The sequence below is a fragment of the Cryptomeria japonica genome, chromosome 3, assembly GCF_030272615.1.
Source record: "Cryptomeria japonica chromosome 3, Sugi_1.0, whole genome shotgun sequence".
In the NCBI taxonomy this organism is placed as follows: domain Eukaryota; kingdom Viridiplantae; phylum Streptophyta; class Pinopsida; order Cupressales; family Cupressaceae; genus Cryptomeria; species Cryptomeria japonica.
The window spans coordinates 716,870,973-716,891,352 of record NC_081407.1 but is presented as its reverse complement, the minus strand read 5'-3'; positions in this window follow the sequence as shown (position 1 = coordinate 716,891,352).

Sequence of the window (20,380 nt, the reverse complement as noted above, 5' to 3'; positions counted from 1 at the left end):
CTTCATCCTCATGCACCCATCCCATTGCTATTGGAAGCAATTTGGATGCCCAATCTAAAAAGAATAAAGCTCAAAATCCAAAAAAATCAAAGGATCAACATGTCCCCTCAAAACGACATGCTCAAAACAAAAATGTGATCCGAAAGATAGAAAAATCAAAAAGGCCACAAAGGCCCCAAAAGAAAAAATCAGAAACTATGTGGATTCCCAAAGAAGCAATGCATCCCAAAGAAAAATCAAAATTGGCATCCAAACTTGTTAATCCAAAATCTTCATCCATTCATAAGTCCTCAAATCCTCCATCTAACACTCTTCCATCTTCAAAATCCATTTTGGGTCCTTATGTCCCAAAATCCACAATCCCAACTTTATCATCCCCTTCTATTTTGGGTCATCATTCCCAAAATCCACACTTTATCCCTCGTCCAATTCAAAGAACTCTCCTCCACTCCTTCAACACCCTTTAAGGTGTGTGCCAATTTTGATCTTCCACAAATTCTTCAATACCCCATCCATTATCCACCATCCACTTTTCACAATCCCATTTCATTAGTCCAATCCTTTCCAGATCCTTATCTTCCATCCTCTATCCATTTCATCTCCCCAATTATTGTTACCAACATCTATGAGAATACCTCCACTTCAAAGAAATACTAAGGGATACCATCTATGGAACTAGATGCTTGAGTCCTCCCTTCCTCTTTCACGCATCCACTATCTTACATATCCACTCATCCTCATCCTTATCCATCCAAACTATTCCAAAAATATAAAAAAATAAAAAATAAAAAATAAAAATAAAAAGTAAAGAAAAATCATTTCATCCAATGGTGAAAACCACTTCTTGTGGCGCCTTGGGTAAGTATCATGATGAAAACTTGGCAAACAAGCGTCATGTGTAATCCCCTCATCCCCTTGCACTCTACACCTGGGGGCAAGCTTCATCCATGCAATCCTCCCATCCATCTATATCATATCTAAGTCCATTCTCCTTTCATATCTTTGATCTTGACTATCCTATCCATATCCTCCATCTCATATCCCTCATCCTATCAAAATAAATCTCCATTCCTATCTTTCATCTTGATCATATAAGAGGCAAAACAGTGTATATGCATGCATGCTTTGGAGCATTTAAGCCTTAATCCTCTACCATCCATATCCATTACACATTATCTTTCAAAACTCATACATCTTTATCCACCATTCTTGCATCCTTAATTCCACTACCTCTAGTGTGGGGCATTGCACTCCTTTGCAGCATAGTCTTTGGGTCTCCATCACCCTACCCTCCATCCTTTATTCCTCCATTTCTTATCCATATCCATCCACTTATTCCCTCCATCTCCTATCCAAACAAATCCCTCATCCATCTATCCTCTTACCAATCCTTGGTTCTCCCTTGTCATTGGTTCCATTCAGTCAAATCCTATCCACCAATCCACCCCATCCAATCTAATTTATAATCCAATTCTATCTTATCCAATCATATTCTCCATCTCTTCCAATTCAATCATTAATCCCATCCCCAATCCAATCCTATTCAATCATCCATCCCCCTTTTTCATCTTATCTAATCATTTATCCTTCTTCCAATCCTATCCAATCCATCAAACTGAGATTTCCCCATCTACCTAAGCTCGCATTGACATATGCCTAATCCAAGCACCCATCCATACTTTGCTAATCAAATCCAAGTGACAATCCTCTCATCTGCAAATCTTGCACATCCAACTTGTCTTTTATCATCCATCAATCAATCCATCACCCTACACATCGGGATGCATCCTTCCCTAGTCCGGCAATTTATCCAAATCCATGTCCTACTCTTGGCAAGAGATACCAGTTGGTCATGTGCATGTTGTTTGCATTCTTGAGCTTTTCGCTTTGTTTTCATCTTGTGTCCCAGGACTATACTTGTTCAGGACTGCCTTGATCATCCTATATCTTGGTATGTCTTGGATGGTGTATAATGGGGCATAGTTTTCATGGCATGGTGTGTCTGAAGGTCTTCCTTGTATGAATCGACAACCCTACATTAGTGTTTATCAACACTTGCATGATTGTGTGCAAGGCATTTCTGTTTGACTAAGCGTCAGTCCACACCTCGAATCTTCATATCATCCTAGTTCTTTTAATCAATGGTGTAGACTATCCATGGCAATATCAAATCTAGGTTTGCTCTCTATACTTGCTCAAAAAGAAATACAATCCATTTATCATTTCTTTGTCTCATTTCATTCACAACACTCCAACCCATCCTAGTTCCCTCTTTCATTATCTTCATCCTTTCATCACTTATTCTTCTAATTCCTTTCGAGAGCACACCCGTGTTCTTCAAACCCGCATGTTCTCTCGAGGGGGCATACCACTGCTTCCTCGTCATCCTTACTCCTCATCATTATTCCTCATCTCATGACTAGGGCATCGTGCTACTAGTCCTTATCATTTTCTTCCTCATCTCATGACTAGGGCATTGTGCTACTAGTCCTTATCATTTTCTTCATCTCATAGCTGGGGCATCATGCTACTAGTTCTTATCCTTTTCTTCCACTATGTTTTGTTCTTCTCTGATATAACATCATTTCACGACGCTATATCAAAGAGGGGCAAAATGTAGACACCTAAAATTAATATTTGATTAATTTAAGCCTATTAACATAATTAATTAATTTAATTGTGTTATCATTATTCCTCTCAGAATCAATTAAATCTAACTTAATTAATCCTGTCACTATTGTCCAATAATTAATTTATCAAATAAATAAATTATTCCCCTATTCTTCTAAAGCCCCCTCCAATAATCATTTCCTCTAAACCCGCTAAGTTAATTAATTCTAATTAATTAACCTAGTCATGTGGTTCCTACAAATCACTTTTCCTAATCTCATTAGCCTAATTAATCCTCCTAGAATATCTCATAATCATGCTTATCATTATCCCTCAATTTTTAATTCCCACTCATGTCAAATCAACATTGAGTCTCTCAAAGAAATTCAAATTTCTTTGAATCCCTCAATGTATCCTTATTTTGAAATTTTTAATTCCTCATATTTGAAATTCAAATTTCTCCCCCCTTTTTCCAAAGAATTTTATATTCCTGTTTATTTTCCCAAGGCACCCTTGATCCATGCCTTCTATCTAAAATCAATCTCAACCCTTCATGATCAAATCAATCTTGGCCCTCCATTGGCCTTCTCCAATCTATAAATTGGAGCTTATTCTCCTCACAAATCATCTACTTCTCATGGATTATCATGTTATCTATTTCTTCTCTCATCCTCTTCCAATCCTCTCTCAAATCTATCAAATTCATAATCCATCACTCAAATCCAATCCTATCAAATCCACCCACTTATCTTGTTGAGCACAAGGAGAGCAATCCACATTCACTCCATCTCTCTCCAACTCTCCATTAGTCAAACTTTGGCGCAAGCAAAGTTCGTGGAGGCAAGGAGGACAAGGAAGAGCTACTTGCAATGGGAGCTTCATGAGTATATTTTGTCTTGTTTTCATGATGTTCTTATTCAACCTTTCTTGATATCTCATTTAAAATGGTTTTCAAGTTTATTGAATATTAATCATGCACTAACCATTTTATTGTGAGACAACATCAAACATCACCACTATTTCTTTGGTATGTCTTGTGCATAATGGTGCTTAATATTATATGAAACCTTGAGTGCATGTTTGTATGCAATGTGATATGTTATCTTTAGACATTATGAGTTGTTCTTATGTTATTATTCAAAAAAAAAAAAATTCACTTATCTAATGTCTTGAGATTGTGGCTTGGCACATTACATTAGTACTAATGCAATGGAGGCCATTTTTTTTCAAGGGGTGAATGATCTAATTCTAACTTATATGCATCCTTAATCGCCTCATTTACAACCTCAATAATTATTTTAAGTTGTACATTTATTTTCTTATCTTCAGATAATGCACACAACACAACACTTGTGCACCCATACACAACATTGTTCTCATACATTTGTGCATGATTCTCATTTTATATCATGAAAAAATATTAACATGCATCTTGTAACAAGATTATAGATGGATATACATGCTAGTACCAAGTCAAACCACACATATTTGAAATATGGTTGCACTTGTGCCACATGTTCCTCCCGAACAACTATCACCATATGGGTTTGGCATATATGTCATCACCTTATTCCATTTATCAATACATCATACACACATGACACTTTCAAATATATTAGAGTCTAGATAACAAGCAATTTGTATAAATGCATGCACTATACAAAATATAGATAGAAAAGAACCAACTAGTATCTCTAATGTGTACTTGATACATATATTCCCCAATATAATATTTGCTTTTCAAAGTCTCTTGTACCTTTCAATGTGAGTCTAAATTCTAACTTAAGATTTCAATATCATAGTTTGTAAACTTGTGGGTTGCCAATTAACTACAAATTTTCCCTCCATTCTACATTAGAATCAAAATAATGCATTATATAAATATTCTCAAAATTCACAACTTTATTATATTATCATATAAAAAAATTATATATACAATAGAAAAAAAACAAATTTTCATACCAAAAAAATAAATAAATGACAATCTTCATATCAATGAAGAAAAAATACATGAGCATTGCAAGTAAACATACCTTACCAATCCAATCCAATGAACCATGTAGTTTATATTAGCTAACCCATCTCTAATATGCATTGTAAAGAAAGTGTCTCAAGTTTCCCAAAGATTGTTCAAATTTCCATCTCCCAAGAATATTTATATACCGATGTTTAGATTTATGTTTATATATCTCATTTCCTGGTCATTCGAGTGTTCAAAAAATGGGTGGAAAACAAGGGCGTTTTGGAAAGGAAATGCCTATTTCCACACTAAAATCACTTCCCTAGGTATGTATGTATGGATTCCTCTTGTTAAATAGGTGGGGTTGTTTACAGCTCACGAGCTCATCCATTCATGACAAATGACTTCATTATAATCAAGGTTCACAGATTGTTCTGTACTAATAGTAGACCATTTTACAACCACAGATCCATCATTTTTTCCTAGAAAATATCTATTCACTATCACAATCTCTAACTTTTATGCAAGTTGATCCTAAACTCTAGGTCAATCCTTTGTTGCTCAAATCTATCATGTGACTTGTGGATCTCATTTGGTGGAATATGTAGTTTGGTTTCTCGATTCATTTGGATTTCTATTTTGATTGTAATATTTAAAGATATCTTGGAAAGATCATTGGATCACAAGAATATGATCTTTTAGGTTGTATTCACTTAATAGATCAATTTTAGAAATCATGAAAATGAGTGATATCAAGATTCTTTAGTCATGCAAATGCTTTCAAATGACGTTGTAGTTCACTTTATCTATATCTCCATTGGTCATCAAGGACTAGTAATATTTAAAGATATCTTGGGAAGATTGTTGGTTCACAAGAATATGATCTCTTAGGTTGTATCCACTTAATAGATCAACTTTAGAATCATGGAAATGAGCCAGGTCAAGGCTTTTTAGTCATGCAAATGCCCCCAAATGATGTTGTAGTTCATTTTATCTCTATTTTCATTGGTCATCAAGGACTGGTAATATTTAAAGATATCTTTGGAAGACTATTGGATTACAGAGTTATGTTATCCTAGATAGTATACATTTATTAGATCATTAAGGATTGATAATATTTTTAGATATATTTTAGAAAAATCATTAGATCACATGGATATATTCTCCTAGATAGTACTCATTTATTAGATCAATATTTGAATCATGGAAATTAGCGAGGACAACACTTTAAAATCATGCAAATGCCTTCAAATAATGATGTAGATTTAGATTCCTTTTACTGCTCCAAATTAAAAGATTTGTAGAATGATATTCCTCATAATGTGCTTCTAATGCAAAGGATTTTAAGAAAATAATTAGATGATTAATGAATGAACATTGAATGGCTCTAAATAACAATAGATACCAATGAATCATGCAAATCATGTATGAAGACGTTTCATCTTGAGAATGAAAAGAGTAAGAGTTAATTCAATAAACTTAATTTTATTTTTAAAAATTTGAGGGTCTATTATGTTTGTTTCAAGATCAACCCCACACATCAAAGGGTTGGCCAAGACATAAACGTGTTAATATCAAGGTGGTTAATAGAATTATGGATGTAAGTGCATGCATAGGTGTAATACATCACTAAAGTGTGGGAATATGTGCAAATAGAAGAGGTGATCCCACAATAATAAGTCTTACTTTTTAGTCAAACTAGGACATTGAAATCAGCATTTTTAACTAAATCTTCACTTTCAGACACCTATAGTAGCTAAACTATAAAGAATTCAAAGATAATGCAAACCAGTGATTTATGAGATGTTCGTAGATTCTAAATATATATTTTTTTTTAAATGGAAATAAATTATGATTTTTTTATGCAACTTTTAATAACTTGTTTTTTTATAGTAAACATCAGTTTTTAAAAAGTATCATTTATGTTGTAGCACATAAAATTTTTTATCAAAAGGATAAAATTCTAGTTTTTAAAATATATATCTAGTGCATGGATATTTTTCATAATTTTTTGTTTCATATTTTTTTTAATTAAAATTTTTAAATCAGATTAATTTTAATTTGGACATAGGTATATGTCATAAGGCATAACTTATTATATATGTATTGAATTTATTTATTTTTTGTTGAAACAAAGACATCAACCTAATGTAAAATTGTTTTTACTAATTTACTATTTTTCCACTTGTGTAGAACAAAGAACTTGATGTTTAGTGAAGAATATATGTTTAGCAAAACATTAAAAAATTAAATCTATACTAAAATTTAAAATATATTAAAAATTGTGCTTGTTGGAAAGCTCATTTTGAGGGATACAATATTGTAAATTTTCTTATCAAGTTCATTCCATTTCAAGGTCCAACCCGAGGTTGGAAACAAAATTTTATAAGGAAAAATTGTGGAAGAGATTGAAAGTGCCTAGTCGACCTTCAAGTGAAAATATTACCTTCAGAGGTACATTCGAATGAAGGTGACTTCTTTTGAAGGTCCCTTTGGGTAGCCAAAATAATAGGAAAATTCATAACCACCTTCGTTCAAAGGTAATTACCTTCGTTTGAAGGTGGACCTTGGAGCGACGGTCTTTGGACCTTCCAACAAAGGTTCATGTAAAAAAAAAAAAAATCCACTTTCAAAAAATTGTTGTCCCAAGTTTGAGGCCAGTATTGTGGGACAAACTAATAATGAGATAGGGTCAAATGTATTTGAATGAATGTAAATGGAGAGGGATGAGAGATGGGGAACAATTCCAACATCACACAAGATTGTTTCATTTTTTGATATATAATTTCATTAAGTCATTCCATCAAAATGGGTCCACAATTAAAAGAAAATTGACATCGATATGAAAATATCACCATTATATTTTTTCACAACATTGAAGTGTATATGAATCCTTTTGTGAACATATTGTATATTAAAGTAAATGACCAATCATAAACATGCATGTAAATTTAATATTCAAACATAAGAGGATATCAAGGTTAATATAAAGTAATGAACCCCGCTAGATATCATTGTCTATTCATTCCCTAGTGTGTGTGTGCCCATGGGAACCTACAAAACAAGGACATGTAATGAGTAGCTTATAACATGCAAGTAAAGATAAGACAAAACATAAGTTGAATTTACTATTGATGATCATGAGAGAATCAAGTTTAAAATATGTCATATCAATCATTGCAATATCATGTGATCATGATCCATCTAGGCACATTGATAAGTCTATGTATAAATGCATAACTATCTATAAACTCAATAAAGGAGTGTCAATGATAGGATATGTCCCCTTCAATTGGTGACATCCATCAAATACAAAGAATTGGAGGAGAGGGGAAAAGAGTACATGAAATATAAATTTAAATGTAAGCCAAGCATTGAAAACATGTATAGTGTATAGTGAAATAGCATGTCATGAATATATTGTGTTACCAACAAATAAAAATATCTTGAATGATAGATATGGTAAGTATGAGGAAGCAAGGTGTAGAATAATTAGCTTCTGATGTAGAGTAGGATTCAACTCAACACAAATAAGGCATATTTCACAACAATGGGCTCATATCTCCATCCTCTTCTCAAACTCCAAGTTCTCTTTCACAATGCACTATGCCTCAATGGGTTATAAACACCAACTTTGGATCAAGGCTTAACAACATCTGAACCAACATTGGGAACATCTTAGGCAAGTAATTGTAACATGAATAGACCATCTATACCCTCCAAAACTTCTAATTATCTCAACTACTATATCGTCCACACAATCAAACCTAGACCCTAGTAGCCCTCATATTTGACAGATCGGGTCATAACTTTTGATCCAGTCTGTATCTCCCCAAACTAAGCATAGTTTTGAATACCCTTTTGGATCATGCACAATATATCTAGATTATAGGTGGTGGTGTTTTGGACCAGGTGTCTCAAAATTAGGACTGTCTTCTACCAATTAGGCTTAATTAGCCCTCTTTCCCAAAGCAGCCCTATGAAGGATTGAATCCCCACTTCTAAACTATACTCCAATGACTTAGATAAGTAGAAAATAGTCTGAACCAACAAATGTTTGCAGGGGAAGTGCTCACAAAACCCTTGGTTTGTTCTTCTTAAGGCTAATTAAATGAGGGTTTTATAGAAATGCACCCTCCACACCTCTACACTACCAACCAACAATTCAAACACTTCAAAATAGGTCTACACATGCTCTTAAAACCTTTACCCTACCTTTAGCAATTCATTTTGTGTGAACTCCATCATTTAGTTATCAAACTTGACTCAAAACTTACACATTTTACCCTAGGGCATCATCACAAAATCCTCAAATGGCCTTCCGTACTCTTGGAAACCATTCAAATGCAAAACCTACAACAAATTTAGCCATTCCACTGAGTTATAACATAATACAATGGGTGGAATGGCTCAAATCTTGATGAAAATTGGTGAGACAAAAGCCAAATGGAAGGACATTCACCCCTCTTTCAAATGCATCTAGTCTCAAGCCCTGATCCTTCTGTACAAGGCCTTACCACGCACTAGAGAAGCAATAAAAAACTGAAAACTATGAATGCAAGAATAGAGATAGATTTTATTTCTTCCACAAAACCAAATCACATCCAATTGGCCCATGGTCAATGGAGACAGGTTAAATAAATGTCTCAACATTCCCCTTAATGGTTACAAACCATATTTCAAACTTCAACTACCAAAAACAACTTTTTTTAGAAAATGACTTTTGTTATGAAAGTTGCTTAACAATTTTTGTGGTGCAACTTTGTGATTTGTGACCATTGACCTCCCATAACTTCCTAAGACTCTAATATGACTCAACCAAGATCAAATTGGTCTAAAAGACCTTATTACAACCAAAAGTGACTCAAAATGTTAAGACTCTACATTGGACTGCATTTATTAAGCAAGGCTAGATGCCCCTGCACCATACACCCTAGGTAGAATTTGACTCAAGTCCCCTTGAGGACTATGCTGCACCAAACCACACTTGATATAATCATTCTTTGGCCTCCAAATTCTATCTCTAACTTGTATACCTTTCCATTGAATCAGGTATTGAAATCTTGTGCCATTCCTTGCATTCTTTAGCTAGGTGTCACCTAGACATTGTCCCTGCCCCACAAACTGACCTGTTGACTATCTTCCTATCTTTCTCTTGTCACAAAGTGATGTAGAAGAGACTTCCACATCTTCAATAATGTCTTTGCCACTCTTGCCTTGGGTTGTCTTCCTTTGTACCCTTGGTAGGCACTTGGAATCACCTTGTCATTCACCTTCAATCACTCCATCTCTTGCCTTTATCTTTGTCTTCAAGTTCACTGCCTTATCAAACTTATGAACCACTATATTATTAGGCCCATATACTACTACACTAGCAGATCTCAACTTCCCACTAACCTCCTTAGAAAGTAAAGGGCAATACATTGCCCCTACTAAAATCATATCATGCTTTTCAAACCAATCTTGCATTTCATTTCCTACCTTCTCTTTACCTGGTTTTGACAGCAATTCGAACACCTCCTCTTCTCTCCCATATTGGAGCACTCACCTTACTCATTGTCCTAGCATCTTCAAGCCTTGAAATGGCTACACACTCTTCATACTTATCCACCTCAATCTTGACAAACTCTTTACCTAACATGATCACCTTGGCTGCCTTGGTTTGCTCCAAGACATCTTCTTGCAGTGGGGTTAGTGTGAAAATAATCCCATCCTTTTCAATTTCATATGTATTAGTTCTTCCATCATAAATTGCATGTCTATCAAACTGCCATGGCCTTCCAAGTAGTAAATGACAACAATCCATTGGTAAAACATCACCAAGTGTCTTATCTCTATATCCACCAATGCTAAACTCAACTAAGGATTGTTCATGAACCAATATGGATTGATCATCATTCAACCAAGACACTCTATATGGTGTTTCATGAGGAATTTTCTTCAAACTCATTTTTTCTCCCATTTCCATGGACACCATATTATTAGTGCTTCCTAAATCTATAACAACCTTACATACCTTTCCTTTGCACTTGTATGTGGTCTTGAAAAGAGTCCTTTGTGTCATGTCCTTCTCCTTGGATGCCTTGAGTATTTTTTTCCTCACCACCAATGCTTCACCTAATTCAGGAGCAACAACTTGATTACGAGAATGAACAGTTTCAACATCTTCCTCTTGTACCAACTGAACCCTCTTATCACCAATGCTTGAAGAAGAACCCCGCTTCTCTAGAAACTTGAATGTCGAATGCCCAAACTAATTGCAATTGCAGCATCTTCCCGAAAAGGTGTTTGAATTCCTACCTCCACCAAATCTGTCTCTAGAACCTCTAAAACCACCTCTTGAATCGGTACCTTGGTCCTTTCTTTTGTTTGTCTCTTCTTGGTCTTCATAGGATTGTTTTGATGTAGGGAAGGGTCCTTTACCTCTTTGATTGCTGCCTCTTCCTCTAATGGACATGTCTTGCCTTATTTTTATCTTCTCTTCCACTCTAATGGCCAATTGGAAACATTCTTCAACCGTCTTTGGATTTGCCACTACCAATTCATCTTGGATGTTGAATCTTAGTCCACCCAAATACCTAGCAACATTTTCCACCTCGTCCTCCATCCCACCTGATCTTATGCTCAACTTATAAAATTCATCAATATAAGTCTTAACATTTAACTCTTTTTGTTTCAAACCTTGGAGTTTCTTATACAATTGAACTTCATAGTCTTTAGGAAGAAACTTACCTTTAAGTTTAGCAACCATTCTATCCCAAGAAACTATCTTTGCTTTACCTCTCTCTCTCTCCTCTCAGCTTATTCATAGTCCCACCATAGTAATACATGTCCTTTGAGTTTTGTCTTTACCACCTTCACCTTTTGCTCATCAGGTTCATCTTCACATTCAAAGTGATTTTCTATAGTTGTAATCCAATATAAAATCTCTTCATCATACAAATTCCCTCCATACATAGGCAAATCAACTTTCACCTTATGTTTATCACCTTTAACTACTCTTAGAAGTCTGATTCTCCTCTATTCCTCAGGGTCCAATTGCTCTTCCTCTCCTTCATTCTCTCCTTCCCCCTCTTCTTCCTTAGGTTCACTTGCATCACCTAATACTACACCTCTTCTTTGATTATACTCAAGGGAAGCAAGCCTTGCTAACACTACATTATGTGACTCCAACAACTTTGCATGTCTCTCTTTTAACTCCTGCAACTCTCCAGCAGTGCCACTATTCTTAGGAGGCATCTTGACTTTACATCTTTGTCCTTTCAACCTTCAACTTCTCTTTCTTCACACCACAATCTTCTTCTTCCCAATCAGAATCTATACTCTGATACCAATTGATGCAGAGGTAGGGTTCAAACCAACACAAACAAGGCATATTTCACAACAATGGGCTCATATCTCCATCCTCTTCCCAAACTCCAAGTTCTCTTTCACATTGCACTATGCCTCAATGGGCTATAAACACCAACTTTGGATCAGGGCTTCACAACATCTGAACCGAAATTGGGAACATCCTAGGGAAAGTAATTGTAACATGAATAGACCATTTATACCCTCCAAAACTTCTGATTATCCCAACTACTATATTGTCCACACAATCAGACCTAGACCCTAGTAGCCCTCATATTTGACAGATCAAGTCATAATTTTGATCTCGTCTATACCTCCCCAAACTAAGAACAATTTTGGGTCATGCACAATATATCCAAATTGCAGGTTGTGGTGTGTTTGGACTAGATGTCTCAAAATTAGGACTATCTTCTGACAATTAGGCTTAATTAGCCCTCTTTCCCAAAGAAACCCTATGAAGTATTAACTCCCAACTTCTAAACTATACTCCAATGACTTAGATAAGTATAAAATAGTCTAAACCAACAACTTTTTGTAGGGGAAGTGCTCACAAACTCTCCCAATCACAAAACCCTTGGTTTGTTCTTCTAAGGCTAATTAAATGAGGGTTTTATATAAATGTACCCTCTAGGCATCTACATTGCCAACCAACACTTCAAACACTTCAAAATAGGTCTGCACAAGCTCTTCAAACCTTTACCCTAACTTTAGCAATTCATTTTATGTGAAGTCCATCATTTGGCCATCAAACTCGACTCAAAACTTACACATTTCACCCTAGGGCATCATCACAAAATCCTCAAATGACCTTCCCTACTCTTGGAAACCATTAAAACACAAAAACTACAACAAATTTAGCCATTCCACCGAGTTACATCATAACACAATGGGTGGAATGGCTTAAATATTAATTTTTTCACTCTCAAAACCTCAAAACAGGGATTTGGGACCAATTTTGGAAAAATGCTTGTAAAATGCTCAAATCTTGATGAAAACTAATGAGACAAAAGGAAAATGGAAGGGGATTCACCCCTCTTTCAAATTCATCTGGTCTCAAGCCCTGATCCTTCCGTACAAGGCCTTACCACGCACTAGAGAAGCAATAAAAAACTAAAAACTGTGAATGCAAGAATTGAGATAGATTTTATTTCTTCCACAAAACCAAATCACATTTCCAATTCCGGGGATTTCATTCATGAAATAAAGTGCTAAACAAATAATTAGGGATCCAAACTTGAAGACATGTTTCTTATCTTGCTTTATCTTCTTCAAGTTGCTCATTAACTTAGTGAGGAGTATTGCACAAAGACCCTTTTGTCTTCCTTTAGCATTTCATAGGTTGCAAATATGGTTGTGCCAGATACAAAATTATGCTTGCTTGATTGATATACCTTGTATCCAATCACCATCGAGGAAAATATAACATTGTGCTCAATAATATCATTGATTGTCATCGACCGGCTATCAAACTTAGATCCGGTAACCTTTGTTACCGTTGCATTCTGTACTTTCCTCAATCCGAGGATCTCACTGGTTGCTTTTAAATAGGTAATTGCTTCAATTTCTTGCTTGGTGATCTTATAAGATCGATCCAACCACATGAATTCATCGTGAACTCTTCTCAGAATATATCAGACCCATTCTTCTTCATCGAGTACCGAAAAAATGAATAAATTGCACAAAACCCTTATCTTGAAGTGCCTTGAATTCAGGTTTCAGATTTCCCAAACTATCTGATATATGCTTGTTGTAGAGTGATAGCATATCAGCATTACCTAATTCTTCGATGCTGCAGTGGATATAGGCCCTAATATCCTTGTTATGAAGCACACCATATGAGACTGAAGAAAATGCACCTTCTGGATCGTCTTCAATGGATTTAAATGGATGCCTTTTGAATACAGGTCTTGGTCTCTCAGAAATTTCCACCACCAAAGGAGTCGCAACACTAGATGCAGATGCCATGTTGAATTTAGGGTATGAAAAGATTGCTCGCAAATAGATAAATACCTTTTTTGATCTCAACCAAACGCTAGAAATCTCTAAATGATCGCCTCAAGCTCAATTATCATAGCTCAAAATTGTTCGCCTTTCTCTTCTTCTCTTACTCTTTGTTCGCAATGTGAAAAATGAATGACTAAAATGCCTTTTTTAACCTAATTTTAAGTTGTAATAAATGCTCAAACCTAATGACTTCCAAATACACTGTTTTTCATCAATTTGCTCACTAGAATCCCAAAATGTCATGAAGTCTTTTGGATAACATGACAACCAATCTTCATCATCTGCAACCATCCTCGACCGGTTGTAGATCTCCTTCAAGGGCGTTCAATGGATCTGCATGATAATCTCCCCCTAAGGCCAAAATGTCTTAGTTACCAGATGATGTTCCATCACCAGATTCAGACGTGGAGCCATTTTGCACATTTGAATCTTCCATTTTCACCCACATCTTATGTTGATCTTTCATCTCTTGCATTTTAGCTTTTCCTTTTTCATTTGATTTGTTCTTGTTCACCGGTGCATTCTTGCTTCTACAATATTTTACAATATGACCAAGTTTGTTGCATGCATGACAAACAACATTCCTTTGCATAGGCCTAAAGTTCATTTGATTTGGTCTCATCCAGCATTGGTTAGAAATGTGTCCAAACATCCCACAAGCATAGCATCTCTTGTTTGGAAATTTATTTATCACTGTTCTGCACATGTTTGACTTATGACCAAAGTTGTTGCATATGAAACATTGACTAGTAAAGGTAGGAGAATTATTCATCGCTTTATTCATCATTCCATTATCCATCCTACTTCTGCATTGAATTGCCATATGACCGAATCTATTGCAAATAAAACATCTACTATTGAATTTATAGGCATTAGGTTGTCTTAACGAAGGCTTCTTGATCTTCTGCTAATGATTGCTCTGACCAAAGCTAGAGGATTTTCCTTTCTCAAATCCAAGTCCTCGCATGTCTTTTCTATGTCTCTGACTTTCCAGCATCTCATCCAACCAAACTGAACTAGCTTTGAACTTTTCCTTGTACTCATTTGCAGTAGCTAGCTCATCTCTCAGAATTTTGATCTATCTTTCAAGTTCTTGCCCATCATTCTTTGTTTACACCAATTCAAGCTTCAACTGATCGTTCTCATAGTTCAATATACAACACTCATTTGATTTGCCTTGCAATGATTGAGTCAAGCTTTCCTCATTCTTCTTTCGGTCCTCAATCTCCTTAGTCAGCTTCATCACAATGGACTGCATCTCGTTCTTTAAAACTACATTTTCCTTGGCCAGCTTCTTACATTCATCTATCTTATCTTGTAGGGCTTGATTGTCAACACTTTGTTCTTTCTCTAGAACTGTTCAATTGATCTTTCAATGTATTAATGAAGTCTTTAGCTACATTCAAATTTCTTTCCAAGCTACTATTTTATTTCATCACTGCATCAAGATCTTCAAGTGCCACACTAAGATGTCTCTGCAAACTAGAGTCCATTGATTCAATCTTGTGGATCTTCCTCAAGGTGTTAGGCTTCTTCAGAGTAACTATGCTCTGATACCAATTGTTCGAATGAATGAACACTAAGAGGTGGAGGGGGGTGAATCAATGTTCTGCAATTCACAAATTTATTAAGTTGTTTCTTTAACCACCGGATGCAGAAAACTGAAAGCAAAGTGCAGAAACATAAACCAATTAAACATGCAACCATAACACCCAAATTTTTACGTGGAAACCCAAAAAGGAAAAACCACGGTTGGATTTGAACCCACAATATTATTATACTATGGCCAGTAGTAAAACAATATTACAAAAGTGGAATGCCCTTGCATCAGTCACACTGCCTAGAGCTCACTACTCAAATACATAACAGGGCTGCAACCTCGAAGGACTCATTGTGCTACAAAAGAGATATAGAAGAAAATACAATGTCTGAACTGGAATATAACATCTAAAAATACCAGGAATCAGTTCCGATTAGGCTCAAGAATGATTTGTTGTCACGGATCTGAAAAACTGCTTTGTTCTACTCTGATACCATGTACCAGATCATGAAAACTTAATATGTGCATGTGAAACTATGCTCAATCGCTTCCAACACAATCTCGCATTCATATCCTCTATCAAAATGATCATTCAAGTTGGTCTTATATATCCGCACCACCAAAATAAATCTTCATTAAGTCGGCTTCACAAAACTGCAAAATGTGAAACATGTCGTTTAATGTTGGCTCAATCCTTCTACAAATCTTTATTTCAGACCTAAAACATATGATCACAAGCTTCCCATAAGTCGGCTCAATTACCTCAAACTCATCATCCATTGAAATCACCTCAAGGACTCTGGATCATACGCTACAATATCAAACATGAAGATAACCCTATTCTTCTAGCAATACCGGATACCGAATACCGGACCAAGAAACTTGCACCAGAATCAACATTGGAGGCTAGAATTGCATGATAAGATGCCTCACACATCCAATCAACTGTCCAATCACCACAACCAAAACTGCATCACCGAAAATGAATAATGCTCACTTGATCTATACACTGTGTTCCACTGACCGGACTTATGCTTCATGAATAACCAAACTTACTTAAGACTTCTGGTAATCCCAATCTCCATATATCAGATAGGATTACTAGACTGAGTTGCCATCAATGATAACCTCTAAGTAATCTCCATGCATCTAACATCATCAATCTTCACCAGAGCATCACCGAAACAATGTCTCTTGCCAACATCCATATATATATATATATATATATATATATATATATATATATATATATATATATATATATATATATAGCAAATAGGGTTAGTAATAATGGCAAATCCAAATATAACATCACAATATACATCGGTACCTCGAAACATGATGCATCATTAACCTATAATATCATAAGCATAAGTATATCCTGAAACATAGGAATATCATCAACATGAAACAAGTAAAGATTTCCACGCACACTAATCCACACATATAATCACCAAGAGTCCAACAATGACAAGATAAATGTGAAACATGGAAGGGGGTATTACATCCTCCCCCCCCCCCCCCCCAAAAAAAAAAAAAAAAAAACTAGGCTTACTCCTAGAAGCCCACAAACAAATAAGGGTAAAGCTCTTGCAATTTGGTGGCATCCTCCCATGTGGCCGAAGCCTCATCATTTGGGTCGCAGTGGACCCTTGCCTGCTCTATGTCTCGAACCCTAAGGGTCAGTCTCCCGATGCTATAGAATGCATATAGGCTCCAAAGAAAGTTGTCCGTCCTCTACCTGCAAAGCATTCCAATCAAGGAAATTGATCACATCAAGAACATAATATCTAATAACATGAACATGGAAAACATCATGAATGCAGGACAGTCTCCGTGGTAAAAAAGGCAGTAGGCTACAAGACCTATCCTTTCCAAATTCTCAAAAGGCCCAACAAATTGAGGTACCAACTTGGAACCCTTTCCATAGAGGATTGGGCTCTTTCATGGATGAACTCTCAAGAAAACCCAATCACCAATTGAAAACTGACGAGCCACCTGATGAGCATCTGCATACTTCTTCTATTGATCCAGTGTTGCAACCAATGCTCATTAAAATCCACTCGTTGCTCCATTTCCTTAAGCATATCAGGGCCCAAAAGCACATAGTCCTCTAATCGATCCTAAATCAAAGGAGTACGACATGGATGACCATACGGTGCCTGAAATGGAGATATACAAATCGAGCTATAATACCCATTATTATAAGAAAACTCAACAAGGTATACATAATCCTCCCAACGAGATTATCGGTCCATAACATACATGTCCAACATGTCCTCCAACACTTGGTTCATCCTCTCAATCTGCCCATTAGTTTCGGGGTGATATACTGGACTAAAATTCAATTCAACACCCAAAGCATGCTGAAGAGAAGTCCATAAAGATGAAGTGAAGACAAGATCCCTATCTGAGATTATCCTATGAGGAATATCGTGCAGGCAAACAATATTCTCCATAAACGCTTGAGCCACCATGTACAGTCACCATATATGAGGACCAAATAGGTAAGAAATGTGCCACCTTGGTCAACCTATCTACTGTGACCATGATAGCATCGCGTCGGGGCGAAGAAACTGATGACCCAACTGTGAAATCTATCGAAATAATGTTCCAACTCCACTTCAGGACAAGATTTAGCTGCAATAAACCTGTGGGATGTTGATGCTCAACCTCAACCCTCTGGCACTCCAAACATCTAGCAACAAAGTCTGCAATGTCACATTTCATCCTTGAACAATAGTACAACTATCTAAGGTCTGTGCACATCTTCTTAACACCGGGATGTGTTGAGTAAGGTGCACGGTGAGCCTCAGACAAAATCAAATCCCCAATGGCTGGAACATAAATATGACCAAGATGTCTCAACAAACCATTTGTCTCCACAGAATATCCTAAGAACCTATCCTCCAAGACTCTCCTAGACTAAACCTCCACTCCCACCTCTTGATACCATGTATCCCTAGGAAGTAGATCTTATGCCTCCACCTACTAAGGGCATCTGCCACTACATTCTCCTCCTTAATATAATGGAACTCAAAATCATATTCACAAAGAAATTCCATCCGACGACATTTTACTCAAAATCATCCACTCCCCAAACTCCAACAACAACAACAACAATCATTAAAGAGAAGCCATGCCTCTGCAAAACAATACCACAAATAATAAAAAAGTATCTCACCAAATTGTGTATGGGAATGCTCAACCAATTCCCACAAAATAACTTATAAATTAAAATATAACCCAAGATTAAACTCTTAAAAAGAAACCAACTTCCCAAGCAATAAAAATCAATAAAACAATATCCCAAGAATATAATGTATCATCCCACTCCATATCACATAAATAAATCTTTATTATCAATTAACTATAGCCTCACAAATAATTAATCTCATAAATAAATGGTGAGAATAATAATTTAATATAAATACAATTAAATCATATCTTTAATAAAATAGTATTAATAATAATTACACACATAAAATAATATCATCAACCCAATTAAATATTACACATCAATACTTACGTCATAACCAAAATAAAGACACATTGACCACATACTCAAGCAACTGACTCAGGGTAGCGAATATTGCCTTTAGGGTGAATTCGAATAGGTAACCACGTGACCAAAGGTAGTTTTCCTAACAAGGGATAATGGATAAGGTTATGTCAACATGGGCCTTTATGTCATCTCCATTACCACCATCAAGGATTGTTAGGCACACTCAAACTTGTGAAGCCAAGTGGAGTCGATGTCAGGTACCTGCATCCAAAGCGAACCACAAAGCACCTACAAATATCCACATCCACACACACACACACATACATCTAGCAAATAGGGTTAGTAATAATGGTAAATCCAAATATAACATCACAAAATACATCAACACCTCAAAACACGATGCATCATCTAACATAAAGTCATCGAGGTAACATAAACATGAAACCCTAATGTCATCATAAAGCATCATAAACATATAACATCATAAGCATAAGTATGTCTTGAAACATAGGAATATCATCAGCATGAAACAAGTAAAGATGTCCACACACGTTGATCCACACATGTAATCACCAAGAGTCCAACAATGACAATATAAATGTCAAACTTGGAAGGGGTATTACATGTCAATTTTTTACCAAAAATTAACCCTGTGAATTATATATAAAACTAAACTCTAGCCTTAAATTATCTAATGATTTCAATTCAATGGGAAAAATCTAATAGAATGAAGACCTACCTCTACAAATCTGGAAGCATTTTATATGTGCATACAAAGTATATTATTGTTAGCAATATTTAAGTAAGGACCGAAGCTCTCCAAATATTGAAGGTTGAGTTGGAAACGCAAATTAATAATCAACATGTACTAGGCTCCTATCTTGGTTTCATATGCTTCTTGATTTGTTCTCACATTTTTAGTTTTGATCTCCTAATCTAAATGACCTTGATCTACAAACCCTTGAGCATAGTATTTGTTTCTTGGGTTGATTATCATTATCTTTCTTGAGGAATTTTAGAATCCACTCTAGCTCACTTGGGTAGGGTTTCATATTTATTTATTTGCATTTATCACTGCTTGCCACAAACTTAGACATACTTACGATTCAAAGCCCACACACAATTTACTAATATCAACTTGGCTATTCATGGAGGTAGAAATACCTTAATGAGGGCTTGACTGAGGCAAGAATTTTTTTTAACCTACCATCTTTATGTAGATCTAAGACTCATTCTCTTCACCAAAATATATACATGAAATACAACATTTAAGTATAAGTGGCATTTCAATGTGTTTTTCCTTTCATATACTTAAAGTTATATTTCATGTATATATTAGCAAGATGTTTGAGAATGGTTTAAGATCTCTAGGATTTATAATGAAGATTCAAGATTTTAGAAGATTATATAA